The 7580-nt window shown below is 41.3% G+C and overlaps 1 non-coding gene across 1 annotated transcript; it reads left to right on the forward strand.

The window, feature by feature from the left end:
* Positions 1-3708: 3708 nt before the first annotated feature.
* Positions 3709-3815, forward strand: LOC118485277. The gene has a single exon (XR_004875582.1). It is a non-coding gene; the product is annotated as a small nucleolar RNA R71 (small nucleolar RNA).
* The last annotated feature ends 3765 nt before the right edge of the window (positions 3816-7580 follow it).

Genomic DNA, 7580 nt, shown 5'->3' on the forward strand with positions numbered 1-7580 from the left:
TATGCTGCTTCCTGGGCACGCCCCCGTGTTCGCTGGACACGGGGCGTGTTCAGACTCTGTTTCTTCTCCTTTGCCTTGGGAGGTGCCGTTGAGGGTCCGGCCAGTCCACTTTTGTTCCTTTTCTTGTATTTATGGTAGAATTAGTTGTCTTTTTGCTTCTTTTGTGATTTTGAGCTCATTTCATCCTGAAAATACAAAAGGAAGACAAAAACACTCTTTTTCCAACATTAGTACTTAAAAAGGGTTATTTTTATGCCTTAATTGATGTGATTTATATGTTGCATTTTACACACATCAAATACCCCCACACTTGAACTTTTGCTTGTCCTCAAGCAAAACTCTTTAAATGTGGCTTACACTCCCAAATGGAATAGGTAGAAGAGAAAGTTTTTTGGCTTGTCATAGAGTGTCAGGAATCCAAGGTCTTTGTAAGTTTTATTTTTATTTATTTACAATCCTATTCGTTATGATTTATTTTGAACGTTTCATAAGATAAATTACTTATTTGGGCATAGCATGCCTTATTAAAATTCCATTTATATACAAGTTCACATACCTCACGGGAGATCACTCAACACTCGGCCGAAGGTGTATATTTTAGTGAATCACTCGAGAGCGGCACGGAACTTACGCCTTCCATAGGCTTGCCAAGCAATCAATCCTCCTCCTTTTTAACTTTTTACCTTTGTAAATATCAAGAGGACTTTTGGGGTGAAGGGTTAGGCTTGGGTTAAAGGTGGGTGGTTGGTTAGTGGTTAGTAAAAAGGGCGAAAATCGTAACAAGCATCGGTTTTCGTGAAGTACCTTGTTTTTAGTGACTTTTTATTTTGAAGTATTTCTCCAAACAAGCTTTTATAGCTTTTGTTTGTTTTTGACTTCATCATCATTTTTTTTTTTGATCGTCACATAAAAAGGTGATTTACGAAAAAGCGAGCTTGTTACTAAAATAAAGGGTGTAAAAAAATAATAAAAAGGTTTTTGGTGGGTAAAAAGGGTTTTGAAGTAATGAAATGATAGGTTTAGGCTCAAAGGGGCTATCTAGGGGGATTTTGGGTAGGTAAAAAAAATGAAAAATAATGGTTTTGAAAGAAAAATGGTTAGTCCTAATGCCTCCATCATTTACTTACTTGGGTTTAAGTTGGTAAGGACCGGGAATGTATCGTCGTGGCAAGTTCTAGATTTGTAAGAACCGAGCGGCTATTCACACAAGAAACGAAAAATGAGCATTTAATCTAAATATGTGTATTTTTATGCTCAATAAAGGCTCAAAACTCACTTTTGTGGGAATGGGTTTTTAATGTGACCAAGTATATATAATCGAATTTTTGACTAGACTTGTTGTACCGTTTCATAATTTTCTTATGTTGGTTCTTTTTTTTATCACGACGCTATCGGTTGTAAACTTGTAAAAATATAACCTTTTTAGAACTTGTTATTCCCAACTTAAACTAAGACAAGTAAAAAATGAAAAAGTTTTTGAAAAAATCTGGGGTGTTTAGCGGTTCCAATAGAGTTTTGTGTAAGGCTTGTGTTTAGGATTTTGCAAAATTTCAAGGTTTTAGCATCCCCCCACACTTAAATTACACATTGTCCTCAATGTGTCCAAAAATAAAGTTTTTGGTTGATTAGAATGTGTAAAAGTGGGTTAAAAAGCAAAGATTTATGTTACTGGCATCCTGGACACGGCCCCGTGTTGACCGGGCACGGCCCCGTGGTCAAGTGCCAGTAACAAAAATTACAGAATTGAAACAGAAGCCTGGACACGGGGGCGTGTCCGCTGAACACGGCCCGTGTCCAGTTACCTGAACTGGGTGATTTTCTGCAGGGGGCTCAGCACGGGGCCGTGTTGGTTGGGCACGGCCCGTGTTGAGCCTTCTATGATGGAGATTTTTGTCGGGTTGCCCTGTTCTTCGTGCATGGTTCCATTTTTCTCGTTCCCTTTTTCATCCATTACCACCATGAGTGTGTTTTATTCTGCAAAAACTAAAAGATTAAACTAAACTAAGGATAGATCCGCGGAATGCCTCCGTGGTGCGCCACGTTTTTAAGGGTCCTTGGCTAGACCCGATTCCAGGTTATATATCTTCTGAGTGGAGTGCCTTGCTTCCCAAGTTACACCGTCGGAGAGCGGCATCCAAGCTTGAATCAATAACCTTCATGTAATTGACTGGGTCGTCGTCCTCTATTCTCTTCCCAACTCCGAACTTCACCTCATCATCCCCATACCTCAAAGTCAGTGTCCCGTCATTCATGTCTACCACTGCTTGTGCTGTGGCAAGGAAGGGTCTCCCTAGTATAAGGGGGACCTCGGTGTCTTCCTCCATGTCGAGTATGACAAAGTCAACTGGATAAACGAATCTGCTTACCCTTACCAAGACATTCTTGATGACACCTTGTGGGAACTTGACTGATCGATCAGCGAGTTGTATGCTTATTTTTGTAGGGCTCGTGGTTCCCAAGCCAAGCCTTTTGAACATCGATGAGGGCATGAGGTTAATGCTAGCCCCTAAGTCGGCCAAGGCATTGCGAACGGGTGATTCCCCTATTGAGCATGGAATCGTGAAACTTCCGGGATCGATTTTCTTTTGGGGTAGTTTATTGAGTACGAGGGCAGAGCATTCTTCGCCTAAATTAACTAATTGCAAATTTTCAATTTTCTTTTTATGTGTAAGGAAGTCCCTCATAAATTTAGAGTATTTGGGCATTTGGGTTAGGACTTCGATAAAAGGAATATTGACATGCAATTGTTTTAACAGACTTTCGAATTTTGCGAACTGCTCATTGGTCTTTTGACGAATTAACCTACCGGGGTACGGAACTCGAGGAGCCTTGGTAGGCTCTGGTGATGGGGGAGAGTTCTTTTCCTGCAGATGTGTTGGCATTGTTTCTTCCGCAGGTGGAGGTACTTCTGCAGGCCCTACGGTGCGGTTTCGTAGTGTGATGAGGTGAACTTGCGCCTTTGGGTTTGTTTCGGTATTGCTAGGTAATGCGCCTTGCGGTCTCTCGGAAAAGTTTTGTGCTAGTTGATTTATTTGTTTTTCTATGTTTTGAATGCTAGCTTGTTGATTCCTAAAATTAGATTCTAATTGTAGAAATCTTTCCGAGTTTTTCTTATCAGTGTCAGAGACGAGGCGAGATATAGTATCTTCGAGCCTTTCTCGTCCACCTTGTTGTTGAGTGAAATTTTGTGACTCATTTCTTGATTGCTGAAAGTTTGTTCGTTGGGTTTGTTGGTTACTACTATTGCCGGTTTCCCTCCAACCAAGGTTTGGGTGGTTTCGCCATCCTTGGTTGTAAGTTCCCGTTGGAGGACCCGACGGCCTAGGTCTATTGTCAATGTAGTTTACCATTTCTTGTTGATCGTCCGTTTCTTTCATGCAACTCCAATTTTCATGTGACCCACCACACCCTTCACAAGCCATAACCGAGACTGTTTTTGTCATTTCTAATTTTTTTATTTTTGAAGAAAGGGCCTCGATTTGGGCTTGTAAAGAAGTGCTTTCGTCGACCTTATGGGCGCCCGGGGCGATAGACTTATTTCCCCGGGGAGTGTGCCATTGAAAATTGGTTTGAGCAATTTCCTCAATCTGATTATATATTTCGTGTGGGCGTCGATTACCTAAAAGTCCCCCGGAGCTAGAATCAAGTGTCTGCCTAGTGTGTGGCAACAATCCATTGTAGAAAGTGGATACTTGTTGCCATATTGCGAGGCCGTGATGGGGACACTTGCGTAATAGCTCCTTGAACCTTTCCCAAGTTTCATATAAGGATTCCCCGTCCTCTTGTGAGTATGTATTAATTTCAGCCATTAATTTAGCAGTTTTAGCAGGAGGCAAATACTTATATAGAAATTTTTGGGCTAGTTCATCCCAGGTGTTTACCGATCCAGCTGGGAGGGTGTTGAGCCAAGCTTTCGCTCGGTCTTTTAGTGAGAATGGAAACATACGGAGGCGGATGGCGTCGTTTGATGCTCCATTGATCCGAAAGGTATCACATATTTCGAGGAAATTAGTTATATGTAGATGAGGATCCTCGTCTGCAAGCCCGTGGAAGGTTGCGGAGTTTTGGAGCATTTGTATCAAATGCGGTCGAAGTTCGAAGTTATTGGCTTCGACATTCGGAGCATTGATAGCGGCGCCTAGATTACCTACGGTGGGCCGTAGATAATCCATAAGGGTACGTTGGTCCGCCATTGGGGGTGGATCACCCGAAACCTTCTCTTGGTTTTTGGCTTTTAACCTTTTTCTGAGAAAGCGTTTGGGTTCTTCTAGCGGTTCCTTTATGTCTTTATTGGAACTGGAGCTCATACACTACGTGAGGATGGCGTCGGGTTCCAAGTCCTGCAATAAAAACAGAAAAGAATGTTGGTCAGAAGGTTCACCACGGCCCCGTGTTGAGCGAACACGGCCCCGTGGTCGGAATTACAGTGATTGTTTTTCAGATCCCAGTTACTGGAAGTTGGACACGGCCCCGTGTTGCACCGGCACGGCCCCGTGGTTAGCCTTCTGTAACTTGAAAAACAAAAACTGCCAGTAACGATGCTGAGCACGGCCTGTGTCCGACCAGGCACGGCCCCGTGCTGAGCTCTGCAGAAGCTGAAAATCTAAGAAAAAATCCTAAAACATTAAAGAAAAATAAAAATATGATTAGGCCGTTGATTCCTAACTTTCTTAAAATCCTTGTGTCCCCGGCAGCGGCGCCAAAAACTTGATGTGCGTGAAGTGTGTTATATTTTTGATGAGTATTTAAGCCCATTTTTACACTTTTAGCCAAGTTTTAAATTTATAAAACACGATATTCACTAACACTAAACACGCATATGGGCAAGTGCACCCATCGTGGACGTAGTATAGTGTTGGTAAGATACCGAGGTCGTCCAAGGACACAAGAGCTTTTAATACCGGTTTATCCTCAACGTCTAATCAAATCAAAAAGTGAGAAAAATGTTTTAAACTAAGAAAAATAAAAACTAACTAAATGCTGAAAATAAAAATAAAATAAAAACAGATAGACAAGATGAATCACTTGGATCCGACACGTGTATTAGTATAACCTTTGATTATTTTCGCACTTTTGCACTTGTTTAAGAGATTATCTTAGTTATTGTAGTAGGCCCCTCTTTTGAAGGCGACGTTACCCTCAACCCAGTAGTTTGAGTCAGCAAGGATACAATCCTAAAGGGTCGGATTATTGAAAGATAATGAATTAAGTTATTAATGCAAATTGTGGTAGGCCCCGCTTTTGGCGGTGACGTTACCCTCGGCTAAGTAGTCTGAGTCAGCAGGGATACAGTCCTAAATAGCCGGGTTATAGTATTAATAGTAGTTAACTTATGAGGGGGTCAAAGAGTTTGGATCCCCGCCATCCAATACCTATGGGCATTGAAGGAGATCCTACTAAATTTGACCCAGGTCCCAAGCAGGACCTCTAAACGCTGAACAAGGGCAAGACCCTTACCAAACCGTTCCCTTAACCCCCGACCAGGTAGCCAACATACCTCCATATAGACCGTGGAGATATGAATGGTGAAAATCTTTTATTTTATATAGACAGTAAAATAATGCCAAGACACCACGGACAAACGATAAGGAAAGATCACCTTCAACATAAGTAACTAGTTATTAAAGTCATTAATACAAAACCAAATAAAAAGTGCAAAAGATTAAAAATAAAAAGTATTATACTAAACACTTGTCTTCACCAAGTGATGTAAGAGACTTAGGCAAACATGGCCTTGATTGTCAAGAACTCTTACGATCAATCTTGGATCCCGAGACGACTCACACACTCTACGATGGACAATGGATGATGGTGGTGGATGATGGTGTTATGGTGGTGGTGGGTGGTGGATGAAGTGTGAGAGAGGTGGTGTGCCAAGGGATGAGAGAGAATGAAGCCAAGCTCCTCTATTTATAGGCTGAACAGAAGGCTGGACACAGCCCCGTGTCCGCTGGACACGGCCCCGTGCCCGTCTGACATTCTCTCACTTCATTAATTGTAATTGCAAATTACAATTAATGCGCCTCCTGTACTTTCACCACGCCCCCGTGCCCGCTGGACACGGCCCCGTGGTGGGCAATGGAAGCTTCTACTGGTTTGTCTTTTCTGCTGCTTCCTGGGCACGCCCCCGTGTTCGCTGGACACGGGGCGTGTTCAGACTCTGTTTCTTCTCCTTTGCCTTGGGAGGTGCCGTTGAGGGTCCGGGCAGTCCACTTTTGTTCCTTTTCTTGTATTTATGGTAGAATTAGTTGTCTTTTTGCTTCTTTTGTGATTTTGAGCTCATTTCATCCTGAAAATACAAAAGGAAGACAAAAACACTCTTTTTCCAACATTAGTACTTAAAAAGGGTTATTTTTATGCCTTAATTGATGTGATTTATATGTTGCATTTTACACACATCACTTGGTACATTTATTATTTCCAGGATGCATGGTATATCTAGATTTATGGGCTTCTTCTAAAATCTTATTTCTTAAATCTCCCTATTTAGGTACCCAAATTCTTTTCTTATGGAATCTCCAAATTCCATCAGCTCCTTGTTCCAATTCTTTTATTCATCCTTTCATTTCTCCAGCATCATCCTTGATTGCTGTAGTTTGAACATTCTTTAATTGCTCCATTAAATCTAATTGTAGATTTAATCTAAGAGCACGAACTCGCTTTTGTTTCTCATAATACTTACGACTTAAGGCATCTGCAACTACATTTACCTTTCCTTCGTGATATTGAATATCACAGTCGTAATCACTTAGAACTTCCATCCATCTTCTTTGCCTCATGTTTAATTCTTTTTGCCCAAATATGTACCTTAAGATTTTATGATCTGTATAAACTCTAAACTTACTTCCATACAGATAATGTCTCCAAATCTTAAGGGCAAAAATTACCGCTCCTAATTCTAAGTCATGAGTCGTGTAGTTTTCCTCGTGCTTTTTCAATTGCCTTAAGGCATACGCAATTACCTTTTTGCGTTGCATTAACACACATCCTAATCCTAGCATAGAAGCATCGCAATAGACTTCAAAATCTTCTGTTCCTTCTGGTAATGCTAAGATTGGGGCATTTGTTAACTTTTGCTTTAAAATCCTAAAGGCTTCCTCTTGTCTGGGTCCCCATTCAAATTTTACGGCTTTACAGGTTAGCTTAGTTAATGGAACTGCTATCTTAGAAAAATCCTTAATAAAGCGTCTATAGTATCCAGCTAATCCTAGGAAACTTCTAACTTCCGTAGCCAATTGCGGGACCTTCCATTTGGTGATTGCTTCTATCTTGGAGGGATCTACATGAATACCCATGTGATTCACCATGTGTCCTAGAAATTGCACTTCTTGGAGCCAGAATTCACACTTTGAGAATTTGGCGTAAAGCTTTTCCTTTCTTAACAAAGTTTAGAGTGCATGCAGGTGCTCACAATGTACCTCCTGACTTTTGGAGTAAATAAGTATATCGTCGATGAATACGATTACAAATTTATCCAAATACGGTTTACAGATTCTATTCATCATGTCCATAAACGCTGCCGGAGCATTTGTTAATCCGAAGGGCATGACCGTAAACTCGTAATGTCCATACCTAGTTCT

This window comes from Helianthus annuus, chromosome 12 (genome assembly GCF_002127325.2).
Source record: "Helianthus annuus cultivar XRQ/B chromosome 12, HanXRQr2.0-SUNRISE, whole genome shotgun sequence".
Classification (NCBI taxonomy): Eukaryota; Viridiplantae; Streptophyta; class Magnoliopsida; order Asterales; family Asteraceae; genus Helianthus; species Helianthus annuus.